At 45.7% G+C, this 19482-nt stretch overlaps 10 non-coding genes across 10 annotated transcripts; all 10 read right to left on the bottom strand.

Annotated features, from left to right (window-relative positions):
• Positions 1-7534: 7534 nt before the first annotated feature.
• TRNAL-CAG (transfer RNA leucine (anticodon CAG)) lies at positions 7535-7617 on the bottom strand. Its single transcript has one exon. It is a non-coding gene; the product is annotated as a tRNA-Leu (tRNA).
• A 632-nt stretch (positions 7618-8249) lies between these two features.
• TRNAT-AGU (transfer RNA threonine (anticodon AGU)) lies at positions 8250-8332 on the bottom strand. The gene has a single exon. It is a non-coding gene; the product is annotated as a tRNA-Thr (tRNA).
• A 1296-nt stretch (positions 8333-9628) lies between these two features.
• TRNAL-AAG (transfer RNA leucine (anticodon AAG)) lies at positions 9629-9711 on the bottom strand. Its single transcript has one exon. It is a non-coding gene; the product is annotated as a tRNA-Leu (tRNA).
• A 632-nt stretch (positions 9712-10343) lies between these two features.
• On the bottom strand, positions 10344-10426 carry TRNAL-UAG (transfer RNA leucine (anticodon UAG)). The gene has a single exon. It is a non-coding gene; the product is annotated as a tRNA-Leu (tRNA).
• Positions 10427-11724: 1298 nt separating this feature from the next.
• On the bottom strand, positions 11725-11807 carry TRNAL-AAG (transfer RNA leucine (anticodon AAG)). The gene has a single exon. It is a non-coding gene; the product is annotated as a tRNA-Leu (tRNA).
• Positions 11808-14263: 2456 nt separating this feature from the next.
• TRNAL-UAG (transfer RNA leucine (anticodon UAG)) lies at positions 14264-14346 on the bottom strand. Its single transcript has one exon. It is a non-coding gene; the product is annotated as a tRNA-Leu (tRNA).
• Positions 14347-15372: 1026 nt separating this feature from the next.
• TRNAL-AAG (transfer RNA leucine (anticodon AAG)) lies at positions 15373-15455 on the bottom strand. The gene has a single exon. It is a non-coding gene; the product is annotated as a tRNA-Leu (tRNA).
• Positions 15456-15644: 189 nt separating this feature from the next.
• Positions 15645-15727, bottom strand: TRNAL-CAG (transfer RNA leucine (anticodon CAG)). The gene has a single exon. It is a non-coding gene; the product is annotated as a tRNA-Leu (tRNA).
• A 632-nt stretch (positions 15728-16359) lies between these two features.
• Positions 16360-16442, bottom strand: TRNAL-UAG (transfer RNA leucine (anticodon UAG)). The gene has a single exon. It is a non-coding gene; the product is annotated as a tRNA-Leu (tRNA).
• A 1297-nt stretch (positions 16443-17739) lies between these two features.
• Positions 17740-17822, bottom strand: TRNAL-CAG (transfer RNA leucine (anticodon CAG)). The gene has a single exon. It is a non-coding gene; the product is annotated as a tRNA-Leu (tRNA).
• Between the last annotated feature and the right edge of the window lie 1660 nt (positions 17823-19482).

Here is a 19482-nt window from a genome sequence, read left to right as displayed (position 1 = left end):
CGAAGTGGGCCTAACCTTGGAGTTAGGAGAGATAGATCTCTTTCTAGGGACTCCAATAGATCTCTGCACTCTAATGCCTCTTCTCAGGGGAGAAGGAATCCTCCACAGAGGAGATTTACTCAGAGAAGGGAGCATGAGGCTAGGATGAGACAAGCTGAACTGAGGATTGAAAGGGAAGAAATTGCCCTGGCCAAAGAGAAGCTTGCCCTGGCAAGAGAGCAGCAGATGTGTGGGCTAGCTCCCACTGGTGGCAGCAATCTCCCAAGAGATAGAGAGAAGGGTTTAGATACTAAACACCTGACTAAAATAGTGCCCCCCTTTAAGCAAGGGGATGACATCCAGAAATGGATGGCTGCTCTGGAGAGGGCCTGCACTGTGCAGAACATTCCCCAGAGTCAGTGGGCAGCTATACTGTGGCTCTCCTTTGATGGTAAAGGTAGAGATAAGCTCCTCACTACAAGAGTGGAGGATGCTAACAATTACCAGGTCCTGAAGAATACACTGGTTGATGGGTTTGGTTTAACCACTGAGCAGTACAGGTTGCTGTTCAGAGACACCCAGAAAACTCAGTCTCAGGACTGGTCTGATTTTGTGGATTGTGCCACTAAGGCTTTGGAGGGCTGGTTGCTGGGTAGCAAGGTTACAGATTACACAGGATTGTATAATCTAATGATGAGAGAACAAATTTTAAACAATTGTCAGAACCAGTTGCTGCACCAGCACCTTGTTGATTCAGATCTGACCTCTCCCCAAGAATTGGGAAAGAAGGCAGACAAATGGGTCAGGACAAGGATCAAGCAGAACCAGAACCAGAACCAGGGTGGTCAGAAGAAAGCAGACCAGAAGGGTAATGTTAAGAATGAGCAAAATGACCAGAAGTCTTCACCAGGTCCCCAACAAACCAAAGAGGGTGGGGGTCAGGCTTCCCAGAAAAAGAAGACTCAAGAAGGCCAGTCAAAAAGGTGGTGCCAGTACTGCAAAAGTAAATCTCACTGGTTTAGTGAGTGCACCAAAAGAGGAGGAGGACAAACTCCTGCCACTACAGCTCCTAAAGCAACTGCACCCCCTAGTACAGTCAGTAGTGGTAGTGTCACTCCCAAGGCATTAGTTGGGTTAACCTTGGGTACTGAGGGGTCTGACAACTTAGTTGGCACACTCACTCAGGCTGTCCTTGTCTGTACAGGGGATATGGATATGTCCCCTGAAATAAGTCCCAATACTTTGGGCAAATACAGGCAGACACCTTTGATTAATGGCAAAATGGCTCAGGCCTATAGGGACACTTGTGCCAGTGTCACCATGGTGACACCTAACTTTGTGGACCCTGGACAGATCATGCCAGGTACTGATTTCCTGGTGACCAATGCCAGCAATGTCACTACTAGTCATAGTGTGGCAATTGTAGCTTTCTCCTGGGGTGGAGTGAAGGGACAAAAGAAAGTTGTAGTCAGTTCAGACCTCCCAGTTGATTGTTTGTTGGGCAATGATTTGGAGTCATCACAATGGTCAGAAGTGGAGCAGAGGACTCACATGGAGATGTTAGGCTTGCCAGCACATGTGCTTGCTGTGACTAGGTCACAGGCCAGAAGATGCCCCACTGAACAGGTGCTGGATCCTGAAATTATGGACCAGACACCTCCCAAGAAGAAGAGCAGTAAGGGTAAGGCTTTGCCTTCCCCCTTGCCCCAGGTTGAGGATCAAGTCTCTGAGGAGGCTGATCTAGAAGAGCTGAGGGAAACTGAGCCTAAAGAGCTTGAACTTGATCAAGTTGAGTTTCTGGGCTCAGGGGGACCCTCCAGAGCAGACCTGGGGAAGGAACAGTTGAGCTGCCCTTCCCTTGAACCCCTCAGACAGCAGGCTGCTGCTGAGGCTGCAGGGAATGCCACAGGTGCCCACAGGGTATACTGGGAAGATGGACTCCTGTACTCTGAGTCAAGAGACCCCAAGCCTGGTGCAACCAGGAGGCTGGTCATCCCCTTGTCTCTGAGAGGTTTCCTTCTCACCTTGGCCCATGAGATTCCCCTTGCAGGTCATTTAGGTCAGACAAAGACTTGGGACAGGCTTGTCTCACACTTTCACTGGCCCCATATGAATGAGAATACCAAGGAGTTTTGTCGCTCATGTGTCACTTGCCAAGCCAGTGGTAAGTCAGGTGGCACAACAAAGGCCCCCCTTATACCACTACCTGTGGTGGGGGTTCCCTTTGAAAGAGTGGGGATTGACATTGTTGGTCCAATGGAACCCCAGACAGCATCAGGACACAAGTTTATACTGGTGGTGGTGGACCATGCCACCAGGTATCCTGAGGCTATTCCCCTTAGGACCACTACAGCCCCTGTAGTGGCAAGAGCCCTAGTTGGAGTGTTCTCCAGAGTGGGTTTCCCTAAGGAGGTCGTTTCTGACAGAGGTACAAACTTCATGTCAGGATATCTGACTGCCATGTGGAAAGAGTGTGGTGTGAACTACAAGTTCACCACACCCTATCATCCACAATGCAATGGGCTTGTTGAGAGATTCAACAGGACCCTGAAAGGGATGATTCATGGACTACCTGAACCTCTTAGGAGAAGATGGGATGTCCTGATCCCCTGCCTCTTGTTTGCTTACAGAGAGGTCCCACAGAAGGGGGTTGGCTACAGCCCTTTTGAGCTTCTGTATGGGCATCCTGTAAGAGGACCCCTGTGTTTGGTGAAGGAAGGATGGGAGAGACCTCTCAAAAAGCCTGCAACCAACATAGTGGACTATGTACTTGGTCTCCGCTCCAGGATGGCTGAGTATATGGAAAAGGCATCTAAAAACCTTGAGGCCAGCCAGGAACTTCAAAAAGCTTGGCATGACCAAAAGGCTGTACTGACTGTGTACCAGCCAGGACAGAAGGTGTGGGTGCTGGAGCCAGTGGCCCCAGCAGCTCTGAAAGACAAATGGTCTGGGCCCCACACCATCATTGAGCAAAAGGGAGAGGTTACCTACTTGGTGGACCTTGGAACTCCCAGGAGCCCTCTCAGAGTGCTCCATGTTAACAGGCTCAAGGCATATGTTGACAGGAAGGACATGAGCTTGCTCATGGCCACAGATGAGGGACAGGAGGAAGAGAGTGACCCTCTCCCAGACCTGCTCACTCAGAATCCTGATGATGGGTCAGTTGATGGTGTTGTCTTTTGTGGCAGCCTCACTGAACATCAGCAACAGGATTGCAGGCAAGTTCTGCAATCCTTTCGACATATGTTCTCTCTGACACCCAGCCAAACTGATTGGTGTACCCATGATGTTGACACTGGAGACAGTCTGCCTGTCAAGAGTAAAATCTACAGGCAGCCTGATCATGTTAGAGACTGCATCAAAACTGAAGTGCAGAAAATGTTGGAACTGGGAGTCATTGAGCCCTCAGATAGCCCTTGGGCTAGCCCAGTAGTTCTAGTGCCAAAGCCTCACACCCAGGGTGGTAAGAGAGAGATGAGGTTTTGCGTAGACTACAGAGGCCTCAATGCAGTCACTAAGACTGATGCCCACCCAATACCAAGAGCAGATGAGCTTATAGATAGATTGGCTTCTGCCAACTTCTTAAGCACATTTGATTTGACAGCTGGGTATTGGCAAATCAGGTTAGCTGAGGAAGCCAAACCTAAGACAGCATTTTCTTCCCCTGGAGGGCATTATCAATTTGTGGTAATGCCCTTTGGACTGAAAAATGCACCTGCCACCTTCCAAAGGTTGGTGAATCAAGTCCTCACTGGGCTGGATGACTTCTGTGCAGCTTATCTTGACGATATTGCTGTCTTTAGCTCCACCTGGGAGGATCACCTGGTCCACCTGAGGAAAGTGTTAGAGGCCCTGCAAAAGGCAGGCCTCACTATCAAGGCCACCAAGTGCCAGATAGGGCAGTCACAGGTTGTATACCTGGGCCACCTTGTAGGTGGAGGCCAGGTTCAGCCACTGGAGAGTAAGATACAGGCCATCAAGGACTGGACTCCTCCAATCACCCAGACTCAGGTTCGAGCTTTCTTGGGCCTGACTGGGTACTATAGGAAGTTTGTCAGAAATTATGGGTCCATAGTGACCCCCCTTAATGACCTGACAAGCAAAAAGATGCCAAAGAAAGTTCAGTGGACAGCAAGCTGTCAGAAAGCATTCAATGACCTAAAGCAGGCCATGTGCACAGCACCTATCCTCAAGAGTCCAGATTACTCCAAGCCATTCATTGTCCAAACAGATGCTTCTGAGTTGGGTGTGGGAGCTGTTCTGTCTCAACTGAATTTTGATGGTAATGATCAGCCTATTGCTTTCATTAGTAGAAGGTTGACACCCAGAGAGAAAAATTGGTCAGCTATTGAGAGGGAGGCCTTTGCTGTGGTCTGGGCCCTGAAGAAGCTGAGGGCCTACTTGTTTGGCACTCACTTCACCATTCAGACAGACCATAAGCCCCTCTTGTGGCTAAATCAGATGAAGGGTGAAAACCCCAAACTGCTTAGGTGGTCCATTTCCCTACAGGGGATGGATTTTACAGTGGAGCATAGACCTGGGACTGATCACAGCAATGCTGATGGGCTCTCCAGGTATTTCCACTTAGAGCAAGAAGACTCACCTGGTCAAGGTTAGCTTATTGTCCCAAAGTTTGGGGGGGGGTCATGTAGGAGAGTAGGGACTGCAATCCTATGATCACCCAGATTTTTGCTTTTTGCTGCACTGGTTTACGACTTTCCCTGGCTGTGGGCCTGCTAATCAGACCCACAGCCTAGCTGTTCTCTCTATCCAAATTGTACTCAGGTACTGAATTGGCCCTGGGCCCTCTCCAAGTCCCTGTACCCAGGGCTGAGGTGCACCCAGAAGTCTCCCAGGGGCTGAAGCATGTATTGTGCCACCCCTGGATTGACTAACTAAAACTGACACAACTGGCTGCACGACAGCTGGGGCAAGGTGGTGTACTCACCCTTTGCTTTAGATATAGTATACCTATATCTAACCCTAAAATGGACACACAGATCTCCTATCAGTCACTCCTATAGCAGGCCTTAACAATCCTGAAGGCAGAGTGCTTGGAATCGTGTGAGATGGTGCTCTAGCATGAGCTGAGCCTGTCTGCGGCTTTCGGGATCCATCCCTTAGCCGTTTCCATGATATCGCATACCATATACTCTTAAGTGCATTATAATCCTCGCGGTTATGTGCCAACTCTGGTATCGCTTTATCAAAACATGTCGAGTAAGGTGTCATACGAATTGGAATACTAACCCCTCGCCAATTCTGGCGACGGGGTTAGCATTCCACCCTTCTAGAGGGACACGACATGCCTGTAACCTATAACCCGGTTAAAAGTCGGACAGAGCCTTAGCATCCACAAAATGGATGCTGCCACCGAGACACAAGTCTGCCCTCCTGCTGCTGGGAGTCCTCCCAGAGCAGGAGATAAGGACAAAGGGTTTCCTGCCAGGGGCGGTGCCAGCACCGTCCCAGACAGGGTTTTGTGTATTGTAGGTAGGCAGGGCTTTAGAGGAAGGTGACTGCAAGTAGCACCCCGGTGCTCACTGTGCATAGGCCGGCTTGAACCAGTTCCAGGGTCACTCCAGACCCTGTGCTGGGGAAAAGCCCGCCAAGGAAGTGGGTGTAACCACCCCCCTCCTAGTCCCACCCATAGGGCAGGACTTAGTCGCGTGCCAGCCCCTTTTTACAGGATAAAGGTAGAGACTGGCCCCCTTCCAAATCAGATCATCTTTGAATCCTGAAACTACTTTCTGCGAAAGGAACTCAAGACTTCTTCCTAAGATTTCTCCCTTGTGACTAAGGAGTAGTCACCCTGCATCCGCAGGCACCATCTAAGAACACTGCGGTCTGCTGTAAGTCCTTCCTCCGGAATCCGACTGCCCAGCTCGACGAGAACCGGCTTCCCTGGCACCTCTGACCTCTACCCACCTCTACAGCCCAGCTGAGAACCGTGGGTGCGACGAGACCTCAAGGGACCGGCCATCTGCAAGACTGCACGACTTCTTTCCAGCAAGCCCGCCGAGTAATCTACTGGTGAGTGCTTTGGGGTCCGAGAAGCCCCGACTCTGAGCAGCTCCAGCTCCGAAGTGCAGCCCCCCAGCATCTCCACGATCTGCGTGGGGCCCTTCTGCTTTCCGCTGCTCACCGCGTTGTTTGGCTACTAGCCCGTTGGCTTGTGGCCTTCCTGACGACGCCCGACGACATTTCTGCTGCTGGTCTGGTTGCTCCAGACTGGCCCTTGCTCCCTTCCCGAAGAGGAGCACCCCGGACCCTCCTGGTCCACTCAAGACGCCATTTTGAGTCCACCGCGTGGGCTTGAATTAGCCAAGGCTTGTTGCCCAATCCTGGGTAACTTCGACGCCAACGACTTCATCCATCGTGGGACAGCTCGCACCTCCATCCTGGTCGCCGACAACGCCTCCTGGTCCGAGAGACTGCAGAGCCCAGCAGCGCCCACTCACCTGATTGCGGTGACTTCGCCCGGTGCCATCCTGGTGCCCACTTAATCACTGGCTAGTGATTCAAGAACTTGGTCCCCTCTGCTTTCAGGTTTTCTTCTTCCTTGATCCAGGCTTGGATCCATCGAACTTTTCTTCACTGGTCGCCTGCCAGCAACTTCTTCCTTCCAGGCTCCTGGTCCGGCAACGAGATCCCCGACGTCTTTTCAGACCTATGCAGCTGCAGCCCCTGGGCTAGGTAACTTCGGCACTCCGGTGTCCCAGCATAGCCTCACTATCCAAGGGTCAGGATCCACTGTCATTTTCTCCCTACCAGGTCGGGTTCGCCCGTGAACACTAACTTTGTGAATTCTAGCTTCCATAGACTTTGTCCCGCATCCCGCGTGAGAGTGCACACTCTGCACCCGAGTCCCCTAGGCCTCCTAGTAGTAATCTAACGATTCCCTAGTCCAGTCCTAGCGATTCCAAAGCCTATTAGAACTGTTACTTACCTGCTAGTAATTCGCATTCCACTTTGAAAGTATATGGTTTTTCGTGCCCCTCGGGCATTTGTGTAACGTGCTAACTTAAAAGTATTTTCGTAAGAGTTTTGTTGTGTGCTTAGCACCCTGTCCTCATAAAGAGTACAGGGTTGTTGTGATTCTAATAAATACATTGTTTATTTTCATAACACTTGTGTGGTGTCCTTTCACTGGGTGTTCAAGGGGTAATGTGATGGTAAAACAGCTGGCTTAACACGCCCTCTAGAGTCTTAGCCTTAGACTGCTCGTATCCATGCTACTAGGATAGCTGGTCTATAAGGTTGACTTACAACCAATCATCAATAAGGGTTGTTTGGACTGATATATAGTGATCACTAGAATAGTGAGCACTGCACATCAGGCCAACTTCTCACAGCCATGCTGACCAAATGTTGCTCATCCATCTACATAGTGAGAAAGATAGTGTGAACAAAAAACAACACACATCTTACGCCATGAGTGGCTATAGCAAGAAAAAAACTCACTGCACTTTTCCAAAAAGACAACCATATAAGCCCATGTGAGGGAAATGATCTGATTTTCTCCCTCAAGAAAAAAGAAGGTTAAACAAAGGTTTGTCAGAAGTGGGATTTGAACCCACGCCTCCAGAAGAGAATGCGACCTGAACGCAGCGCCTTAGACCACTCGGCCATCCTGACTTGCATTTGCAGCACCTTCCACAAGCCAGACAGCCATGCAAGTTTAGTACCGAAAAGGCATGCCCTCAATTTATTTATCCCATTATAAGCATTTCCAACAGATCTTTGAACAATCCATACAGAGCAGTACCTATGAAGAACTCTTTAGACCTTTAAAGCGTACAAAGAGAAAGTGCTATTCACCAGCCACTTGAACGGCCCAAAGCTGCTTTGAAATTGAGTCAACAGCCACATCTTGGCTGACTAAAGCAAATTCAACAAGGGAGCTCAATGTCACAACATAGGGTGGAATATGCAAATCTAAGCAGCCCCTGATCACAGCCCTGAGGAAATTGCTGTAAGTGTGCTGGAGTCCAGCTGTCTACCAGGTGCTTGGCATTCTTCCAAATTTGCATGGCCTGGCTGGCCAGGGAATACAAGAGCACGACTCTTCTAGATGAGCTCTTACATGGGTCCTAAGCTCATTTGGTAAGGATTGCACTTTATCAGCAAGACTTTGTACAACAGAAATATATGAGAAACCCAAGCTCTCTTGACTCTACGAGGACGGAATAACGTCCCAGGTGAAGACGAACAGATGCAACTTCCATCAGATGTTATCCTGATGAAGAATATTATATCTCCAAAAGTCATGTCAGAAGTGGGATTCGAACCCACGCCTCCAGAGGAGATTGTGGACTAGACACAGCGCCTTAGATCACTCGGCCATCCTGACAGTGAAGAGTCCTAAGAAATGTATAAAAGTCACTCAGAAATTTCTGCGTCCATGCAAGCTTGAAATAATTTCAAACTTCAAACACAAGGTGCAACTTTTTGCACAGGACAATAAACACAGAAGATCACATATGAAAGCATTTCATTTCACAGGTGTACTGTTTTTATGCTTTTAGAATAACTTATACCTCTCACCAGCTATTTAGGGTTCTGTATCCTACTCACAAAATTACCTTGCCTGCGACCTCTCTCTCTATACACAAACAACTACTGCTCAGGAAGTAGGAAGGCAGAAGGTGGGGCAGTTTATGCAAATTTATGCTGTCAATGTGCCTTGCAGATTCATGCAGAATTTCTAGATCCTTGCTGGAAACAAGAGAGCAGGCCTTGTTTCAGATTAACTGTCCCTAGCAAGGAACGTCTGAGCACATCCATTCTTTTGCTCTGTAGCCCCTGGCTTGGGACTCACCCTCACTGTCTGAGGAGTGAAGTTCTGCATACCAACGTTGCATAGAAGGAATGTTTGTGATTGGTTTGAGATGGGTGGGAGGTCAAGAGCAGGGAAAAGCAAGTCACCTTTACTTCTAGTCTCCTCTTCTATGCCTACTTGCCTTTCACTCACTCTGTCTTTGTTTCATTCTCTCCTTCCTCAACACCCCATCTCACTCACTGGCTCTATCATTTGTGCTCTTTCCCCTTGCTCTTCATTTCATAGTGGAAACATCTCTTGAATGGAGCATTAGAAAATGAGGTTACATAAAATGAAAAATCTACTTATTGGAAACCAAAAATATCGCAAGACTGAATGTAAGCCATTTCTTCAATAAAAGGGATTTTTTAGGCACCCCCCAAAAAACACATAAAACACCACTAGTGCTAGAAGAATATTATACGAGCTTGAAGACAGAATTGGGCAAATTCATTTGCAGTTGAAACAAGTTTGGTACTTATTCAGATATTATATGCACTGTCAATTTTTAGCTGAGATTCTGAAGGAACGCAGAGACAAAATGGTCTTAAAGTTTTGTGAGAAGTGGGATTCAAACCCACGCCTCCAGGAGGTCCTGGGGCCTTAACGCAGCACCTTAGACCACTTGGCCATCCTGACCACATGTTGCTCGTCCATCTACATAGTGAGAAAGATAGTGTGAACAAAAAAAAACACACATCTTAGGCCATGAGTGGCTATAGCAAGAAAAAAACTCACTGCACTTTTCCAAAAGACAACCATATAAGCCCATGTGAGGGAAATGATCTGATTTTCTCCCTCAAGAAAAAAGAAGATTAAACACAGGTTTGTCAGAAGTGGGATTTGAACCCACGCCTCCAGAAGAGACTGCGACCTTAACGCAGCACCTTAGACCACTCGGCCATCCTGACTTGCATTTGCAGCACCTTCCACAAGCCAGACAGCCATGCAAGTTTGGTACCGAAAAGGCATGCCCTCAATTTATTTATCCCATTATAAGCATTTCCAACAGATCTTTGAACAATCCATACAGAGCAGTACCTATGAAGAACTCTTTAGACCGTTAAAGCGTACAAAGAGAAAGAGCTATTCACCAGCCACTTGAACGGCCCAAAGCTGCTTTGAAATTGAGTCAACAGCCACATCTTAGCTGACTAAAGCAAATTCAACAAGGGATCTCAATGGCACAAAATAGGGTGGAATACGCAAATCTAAGCAGCCCCTGATCACAGCCCTGAGGAAATTGCTGTAAGTGTGCTGGAGTCCAGCTGTCTACCAGGTGCTTGGCATTCTTCCAAATTTGCATGGCCTGGCTGGCCAGGGAATACAAGAGCATGACTCTTCTAGATGAGCTCTTACATGGGTCCTAAAATCATTTGGTAAGGATTGCACTTTATCAGCAAGACTTTGTACAACAGAAATATATGAGAAACCCAAGCTCTCTTGACTAGACGAGGACAGAATAACGTCCCAGGTGAAGACGAACAGATGCAACTTCCATCAGATGTTTTCCTGATGAAGAAGATTATATCTCCAAAAGTCATGTCAGAAGTGGGATTCGCACCCACGCCTCCAGAGGAGACTGCGGCCTAAACACAGCACCTTAGACCACTCGGCCATCCTGACAGTGAAGAGTGCTAAGAAATGTATAAAAGTCACTCAGAAATTTCTGCGTCCATGCAAGCTTAAAATAATTTCAACCTTCAAACACAAGGTGCAACTTTTTGCACAGGACAATAAACACAGAAGATCACATATGAAAGCATTTCATTTCACAGGTGTACTGTTTTTATGCTTTTAGAATAACTTATACCTCTCACCAGCTATTTAGGGTTCTGTATCCTACTCACAAAATTACCTTGCCTGCGACCTCTCTCTCTATACACAAACAACTACTGCTCAGGAAGTAGGAAGGCAGAAGGTGGGGCAGTTTATGCAAATTTATGCTGTCAATGTGCCTTGCAGATTCATGCAGAATTTCTAGATCCTTGCTGGAAACAAGAGAGCAGGCCTTATTTCAGATCAACTGTCCCTAGCAAGGAACGTCTGAGCACATCCATTCTTTTGCTCTCTAGCCCCTGGCTTGGGACTCACCCTCACTGTCTGAGGAGTGAAGTTCTGCATACCAACGTTGCATAGAAGGTATGTTTGTGATTGGTTTGAGATGGGTGGGAGGTCAAGAGCAGGGAAAAGCAAGTCACCTTTACTTCTAGTCTCCTCTTCTATGCCTACCTGCCGTTCACTCACTCTGTCTTTGTTTCATTCTCTCCTTCCGAAAACACCCCATCTCACTCACTCGCTCTATCATTTGTGCTCTTTCCCCTTGCTCTTCATTTCATAGTGGAAACATCTCTTGAATGGAGCATTAGAAAATGAGGTTACATAAAATGAAAAATCTACTTATTGGAAACCAAAAATATTGCAAGACTGGATGTAAGCCATTTCTTCAATAAAAGGGATTTTTTAGGCACCCCCCAAAAAACACATAAAACACCACTAGTGCTAGAAGAATATTATACGAGCTTGAAGACAGAATTGGGCAAATTCATTTGCAGTTGAAACAAATTTGGTACTTATTCAGATATTATATGCACTGTCAATTTTTAGCTGAGATTCTGAAGGAACGCAGAGACAAAATGGACTTAAAGTTTTGTCAGAAGTGGGATTCGAACCCACGCCTCCAGGAAAGACTGCGGCCTTAACGCAGCACCTTAAACCACTCGGCCATGCTGACCAAATGTTGCTTGTCCATCTACATAGTGAGAAAGATAGTGTGAACAAAAAACAACACACATCTTAGGCCATGAGTGGCTATAGCAAGAAATAAACTCACTGCACTTTTCCAAAAAGACAACCATATAAGCCCATGTGAGGGAAATGATCTGATTTTCTCCCTCAAGAAAAAAGAAGATTAAACACAGGTTTGTCAGAAGTGGGATTTGAACCCACGCCTCCAGAAGAGACTGCGACCTTAACGCAGCGCCTTAGACCACTCGGCCATCCTGACTTGCATTTGCAGCACCTTCCACAAGCCAGACAGCCATGCAAGTGGGGTACCGAAAAGGCATGCCCTCAATTTATTTATCCCATTATAAGCATTTCCAACAGATCTTTGAACAATCCATACAGAGCAGTACCTATGAAGAACTCTTTGGACCTTTAAAGCGTACAAAGAGAAAGTGCTATTCACCAGCCACTTGATCGGCCCAAAGCTGCTTTGAAATTGAGTCAACAGCCACATCTTGGCTGACTAAAGCAAATTCAACAAGGGATCTCAATGTCACAACATAGGGTGGAATACGCAAATCTAAGCAGCCCCTGCTCACAGCCCTGAGGAAATTGCTGTAAGTGTGCTGGAGTCAAGCTGTCTAGCAGGTGCTTGGCATTCTTCCAAATTTGCATGGCCTGTCTGGGCAGGGAATACAAGAGCATGACTCTTCTAGATGAGCTCTTACATGGGTCCTAAGCTCATTTGGTAAGGATTGCACTTTATCAGCAAGACTTTGTACAACAGAAATATATGAGAAACCCAAGCTCTCTTGACTAGACGAGGACGGAATAACGTCCCAGGTGAAGATGAACAGATGCAACTTCCATCAGATGTTATCCTGATGAAGAAGATTATATCTCCAAAAGTCATGTCAGAAGTGGGATTCAACCCCACGCCTCTAGAGGAAACTGCGGCCTAAACACAGCGCCTTAGACCACTCGGCCATCCTGACAGTGAAGATTCCTAAGAAATGTATAAAAGTCACTTAGAAATTTCTGCGTCCATGCAAGCTTGAAATAATTTCAACCTTCAAACACAAGGTGCAAATTTTTACACAGGACAATAAACACAGAAGATCACATATGAAAGCATTTCATTTCACAGGTGTACTGTTTTTATGCTTTTAGAATAACTTATACCTCTCACAAGCTATTTAGGGTTCTGTATCCTACTCATAAAATTACCTTGCCTGCGACCTCTCTCTCTATACACAAACAACTACTGCTCAGGAAGTAGGAAGGCAGAAGGTGGGGCAGTTTATGCAAATTCATGCTGTTAATGTGCCTTGCAGATTCATGCAGAATTTCTAGATCCTTGCTGGAAACAAGAGAGCAGGCCTTGTTTCAGATCAACTGTCCCTAGCAAGGAACGTCTGAGCACATTTATTCTTTTGCTCTCTAGCCCCTGGCTTGGGACTCACCCTCACTGGCTGAGGAGTGAAGTTCTGCATACCAACGTTGCATAGAAGGTATGTTTGTGATTGGTTTGAGATGGGTGGGAGGTCAAGAGCAGGGAAAAGCAAGTCACCTTCACTTCTAGTCTCCTCTTCTATGCCTACCTGCCGTTCACTCACTCTGTCTTTGTTTCATTCTCTCCTTCCTCAACACCCCATCTCACTCACTCGCTCTATCATTTGTGCTCTTTCCCCTTGCTCTTCATTTCATAGTGGAAACATCTCTTGAATGGAGCATTAGAAAATGAGGTTACATAAAATTAAAAATCTACTTATTGGAATCCAAAAATATCACAAGACTGAATGGAAGCCATTTCTTCAATAAAAGGGATTTTTTAGGCACCCCCCAAAAAACACATAAAACACCACTAGTGCTAGAAGAATATTATACGAGCTTGAAGACAGAAATGGGCAAATTCATTTGCAGTTGAAACTGAAGTTTGGTACTTATTCAGATATTATATGCAATGCCAATTTTTAGTTGAGATTCTGAAGGAACGCAGATACAAAATGGACTTAAAGTTTTGTCAGAAGTGGGCTTTGAACCCACGCCTCGAGGAGAGACTGCGGCCTTAAAGCAGCGCCTTAGACCACTCGGCCATGCTGACTTGCATTTGCAGCACCTTCCACAAGCCAGACAGCCATGCAAGTGGGGTACTGAAAAGGCATGCCCTCAATTTATTTATCCCATTATAAGCATTTCCAACAGATCTTTGAACAATCCATACAGAGCAGTACCTATGAAGAACTCTTTAGACCTTTAAAGCGTACAAAGAGAAAGTGCTATTCACCAGCCACTTGAACGGCCCAAAGCTGCTTTGAAATTGAGTCAACAGCCACATCTTGGCTGACTAAAGCAAATTCAACAAGGAATCTCAATGTCACAACATAGGGTGGAATACGCAAATCTAAGCAGCCCCTGATCACAGCCCTGAGGAAATTGCTGTAAGTGTGCTGGAGTCCAGCTGTCTACCAGGTGCTTGGCATTCTTCCAAATTTGCATGGCCTGGCTGGCCAGGGAATACAAGAGCATGACTCTTCTAGATGAGCTCTTACATGGGTCCTAAAATCATTTGGTAAGGATTGCACTTTATCAGCAAGACTTTGTACAACAGAAAGATATGAGAAACCCAAGCTCTCTTGACTCTACGAGGACGGAATAACGTCCCAGGTGAAGATGAACAGATGCAACTTCCATCAGATGTTATCCTGATGAAGAAGATTATATCTCCAAAAGTCATGTCAGAAGTGGGATTCGCACCCACGCCTCCAGAGGAGACTGCGGCCTAAACACAGCACCTTAGACCACTCGGCCATCCTGACAGTGAAGAGTCCTAAGAAATGTATAAAAGTCACTCAGAAATTTCTGCGTCCATGCAAGCTTAAAATAATTTCAACCTTCAAACACAAGAGGCAACTTTTTGCACAGGACAATATAAACACAGAAGATCACATATGAAAGCATTTCATTTCACAGGTGTACTCTTTTTATGCTTTTAGAATACCTTATACCTCTCACCAGCTATTTAGGGTTCTGTATCCTACTCACAAAATGACCTTGCCTGCGACCTCTCTCTCTATATAAACAACTACTGCTAAGGAAGTAGGAAGGCAGAAGGTGGGGCAGTTTATGCAAATTTATGCTGTCAATGTGCCTTGCAGATTCATGCAGAATTTCTAGTTCCTTGCTGGAAACAAGAGAGCAGGCCTTGTTTCAGATCAACTGTCCCTAGCAAGGAACGTCTGAGCACATCCATTCTTTTGCTCTCTAGCCCCTGGCTTGGGACTCACCCTCACTGGCTGAGGAGTGAAGTTCTGCATACCAACGTTGCATAGAAGGTATGTTTGTGATTGGTTTGAGATGGGTGGGAGGACAAGAGCAGGGAAAAGCAAGTCACCTTCACTTCTAGTCTCCTCTTCTATGCCTACCTGCCGTTCACTCACTCTGTCTTTGTTTCATTCTCTCCTTCCTCAACACCCCATCTCACTCACTGGCTCTATCATTTGTGCTCTTTCCCCTTACTCTTCATTTCATAGTGGAAACATCTCTTGAATGGATCATTAGAAAATGAGGTTACATAAAATTAAAAATCTACTTATTGGAAACCAAAAAAATCACAAGACTGAATGTAAGCCATTTCTTCAATAAAAGGGATTTTTTAGGCACCCCCCAAAAAACACACAAAACACCACTAGTGCTAGAAGAATATTATACGAGCTTGAAGACAGAATTGGGCAAATTCATTTGCAGTTGAAACTGAAGTTTGGTACTTATTCAGATATTATATGCACTGCCAATTTTTAGCTGAGATTCTGAAGGAACGCAGTGACAAAATGGACTTAAAGTTTTGTCAGAAGTGGGATTCGAACCCATGCCTCCAGGAGAGACTGCGGCCTTAACGCAGCGCCTTAGACCACTCGGCCATCCTGACCACATGTTGCTTGTCAATCTACATAGTGAGAAAGATAGTGTGAACAAAAAAAACACACATCTTAGGCCATAAGTGGCTATAGCAAGAAAAAAACTCACTGCACTTTTCCAAAAAGACAACCATATAAGCCCATGTGAGGGAAATGATCTGATTTTCTCCCTCAAGAAAAAAGAAGATTAAACACAGGTTTGTCAGAAGTGGGATTTGAACCCACACCTCCAGAAGAGACTGCGACCTGAACGCAGCGCCTTAGACCACTCGGCCATCCTGACTTGCATTTGCAGCACCTTCCACAAGCCAGACAGCCATGCAAGTGGGGTACCGAAAAGGCATGCCCTCAATTTATTTATCCCATTATAAGCATTTCCAACAGATCTTTGAACAATCCATACAGAGCAGTACCTATGAAGAACTCTTTAGACCTTTAATGCGTACAAAGAGAAAGTGATATTCACCAGCCACTCGAACGGCCCAAAGCTGCTTTGAAATTGAGTCAACAGCCACATCTTAGCTGACTAAAGCAAATTCAACAAGGGATCTCAATGTCACAACATAGGGTGGAATACGCAAATCTAAGCAGCCCCTGATCACAGCCCTGAGGAAATTGCTGTAAGTGTGCTGGAGTCCAGCTGTCTACCAGGTGCATGGCATTCTTCCAAATTTGCATGGCCTGGCTGGCCAGGGAATACAAGAGCATGACTCTTCTAGATGAGCTCTTACATGGGTCCTAAAATCATTTGGTAAGGATTGCACTTTATCAGCAAGACTTTGTACAACAGAAATATATGAGAAACCCAAGCTCTCTTGACTCTACGAGGACGGAATAACGTCCCAGGTGAAGACGAACAGATGCAACTTCCATCAGATGTTATCCTGATGAAGAAGATTATGTCTCCAAAAGTCATGTCAGAAGTGGGATTCGAACACACGCCTCCAGAGGAGACTGCGGCCTAAACACAGCGCCTTAGACCACTCGGCCATCCTGACAGTGAAGAGTCCTAAGAAATGTATAAAAGTCACTCAGAAATTTCTGCATCCATGCAAGCTTGAAATAATTTCAACCTTCAAACACAAGGTGCAACTTTTTGCACAGGACAATAAACATAGAAGATCACATATGAAAGCATTTCATTTCACAGGTGTACTGTTTTTATGCTTTTAGATTAACTTATACCTCTCACCAGCTATTTAGGGTTCTGTATCCTACTCACAAAATTACCTTGCCTGCGACCTCTCTCTCTATACACAAACAACTACTGCGCAGGAAGTAGGAAGGCAGAAGGTGGGGCAGTTTATGCAAATTTATGCTGTCAATGTGCCTTGCGGATTCATGCAGAATTTCTAGATCCTTGCTGGAAACAAGAGAGCAGGCCTTGTTTCAGATCAACTGTCCCTAGCAAGGAACGTCTGAGCACATCCATTCTTTTGCTTTCTAGCCCCTGGCTTGGGACTCACCCTCACTGGCTGAGGAGTGAAGTTCTGCGTACCAACGTTGCATAGAAGGTATGTTTGTGATTGGTTTGAGATGGGTGGGAGGTCAAGAGCAGGGAAAAGCAAGTCACCTTCACTTCTAGTCTCCTCTTCTATGCCTACCTGCCGTTCACTCACTCTGTCTTTGTTTCATTCTCTCCTTCCTCAACACCCCATCTCACTCACTCGCTCTATCATTTGTGCTCTTTCCCCTTGCTCTTCATTTCACAGTGGAAACATCTCTTGAATGGAGCATTAGAAAATGAGGTTACATAAAATTAAAAATCTACTTATTGGAAACCAAAAATATCGCAAGACTGAATGTAAGCCATTTCTTCAATAAAAGGGATTTTTTAGGCACCCCCCAAAAAACACATAAAACACCACTAGTGCTAGAAGAATATTATACAAGCTTGAAGACAGAATTGGGCAAATTCATTTGCAGTTGAAACTGAAGTTTGGTACTTATTCAGATATTATATGCACTGCCAATTTTTAGCTGAGATTCTGAAGGAACGCAGAGACAAAATGGACTTAAAGTTTTGTCAGAAGTGAGATTCGAACCCACACCTCTAGGAGAGACTGCGGCCTTAACGCAGCGCCTTAGACCACTCGGCCATGCTGACCAAATGTTGCTTGTTCATCTACATAGTGAGAAAGATAGTGCGAACAAAAAAAACACACATCTTAGGCCATGAGTGGCTATAGCAAGAAAAAAAAACTCACTGCACTTTTCCAAAAAGACAACCATATAAGCCCGTGTGAGGGAAATGATCTGATTTTCTCCCTCAAGAAAAAAGATTAAACAAAGGTTTGTCAGAAGTGGGATTTGAACCCACGCCTCCAGAAGAGACTGCGACCTGAACGCAGCGCCTTAGACCACTCGGCCAACCTGACTTGCATTTGCAGCGCCTTCCACGAGCCAGACAGCCATGCAAGTGGGGTACCGAAAAGGCATGCCCTTAATTTATTTATCCCATTATAAGCATTTCCAACAGATCTTTGAACAATCCATACAGAGCAGTACCTATGAAGAACTCTTTAGACCTTTAATGCATACAAAGAGAAAGTGCTATTCACCAGCCACTTGAACGGCCCAAAGCTGCTTTGAAATTGAGTCAACAGCCACATCTTGGCTGACTAAAGCAAATTCAACAAGGGATCTCAATTTTACAACATAGAGTGGAATAACCAAATCTAAGCAGCCCCTGATCACAGCCCTGAGGAAATTGCTGTAAGTGTGCTGGAGTCCAGCTGTCTAACAGGTGCTTGGCATTCTTCCAAATTTGCATGGCCTGTCTGGCCAGGGAATACAAGAGCATGACTCTTCTAGATGAGCTCTTACATGGGTCCTAAAATCATTTGGTAAGGATTGCACTTTATCAGCAAGACTTTGTACAACAGAAATATATGAGAAACCCAAGCTCTCTTGACTCTACGAGGACGGAATAACGTCCCAGGTGAAGACGAACAGATGCAACTTCCATCAGATGTCATCCTGATGAAGAAGATTATATCTCCAAAAGTAATGTCAGAAGTGGGATTCGAACCCACGCCTCCAGAGCAGAATGCGGCCTAAACACTGCGCCTTAGACCACTCGGCCATCCTGACAGTGAAGAGTCCTAAGAAATGTATAAAAGTCACTCAGAAATTTCTGCATCCATGCAAGCTTGAAATAATTTCAACCTTCAAACACAAGGTGCAACTTTTTGCACAGGACAATAAACATAGAAGATCACATATGAAAGCATTTCATTTCACAGATGTACTGTTTTTATGCTTTTAGAATAACTTATACCTATCACCAGCTATTTAGGGTTCTGTATCCTACTCACAAAATTACCTTGCCTGCGAACTCTCTCTCTATACACAAACAACCACTGCTCAGGAAGTAGGAAGGCAGAAGGTGGGGCAGTTTATGTAAATTTATGCTGTCAATGTGCCTTGCAGATTCATGCAGAATTTCTAGATCCTTGCTGGAAACAAGAGAGCAGGCCTTGTTTCAGATCAACTGTCCCTAGCAAGGAACGTCTGAGCACATCCATTCTTTTGCTCTCTAGCCCCTGGCTTGGGACTCACCCTCACTGGCTGAGGAGTGAAGTTCTGCATACCAACGTTGCATAGGAGGTATGTTTGTGATTGGTTTGAGATGGGTGGGAGGTCAAAAGCAGGGAAAAGCAAGTCACCTTCACTTCTAGTCTCCTCTTCTATGCCTACCTGCCGTTCACTCACTCTGTCTTTGTTTCATTCTCTCCTTCCTCAACACCCCATCTCACTCACTGGCTCTATCATTTGTGCTCTTTCCCCTTGCTCTTCATTTCATAGTGGAAACATCTCTTGAATGGAGCATTAGAAAATGAGGTTACATAAAATTAAAAATCTACTTATTGGAAACCAAAAATATCACAAGACTGAATGTAAGCCATTTCTTCAATAAAAGGGATTTTTTAGGCACCCCCCAAAAAACACATAAAACACCACTAGTGCTAGAAGAATATTATACGAGCTTGAAGACAGAATTGGGCAAATTCATTTGCAGTTGAAACAAGTTTGGTA

The sequence above is a fragment of the Lissotriton helveticus genome, chromosome 8 (genome assembly GCF_964261635.1).
Source record: "Lissotriton helveticus chromosome 8, aLisHel1.1, whole genome shotgun sequence".
Taxonomy (NCBI): Eukaryota; Metazoa; Chordata; class Amphibia; order Caudata; family Salamandridae; genus Lissotriton; species Lissotriton helveticus.
The sequence above is the reverse complement of the archived record's forward strand: the minus strand, read 5'-3'. Positions and strand labels throughout refer to the sequence as shown.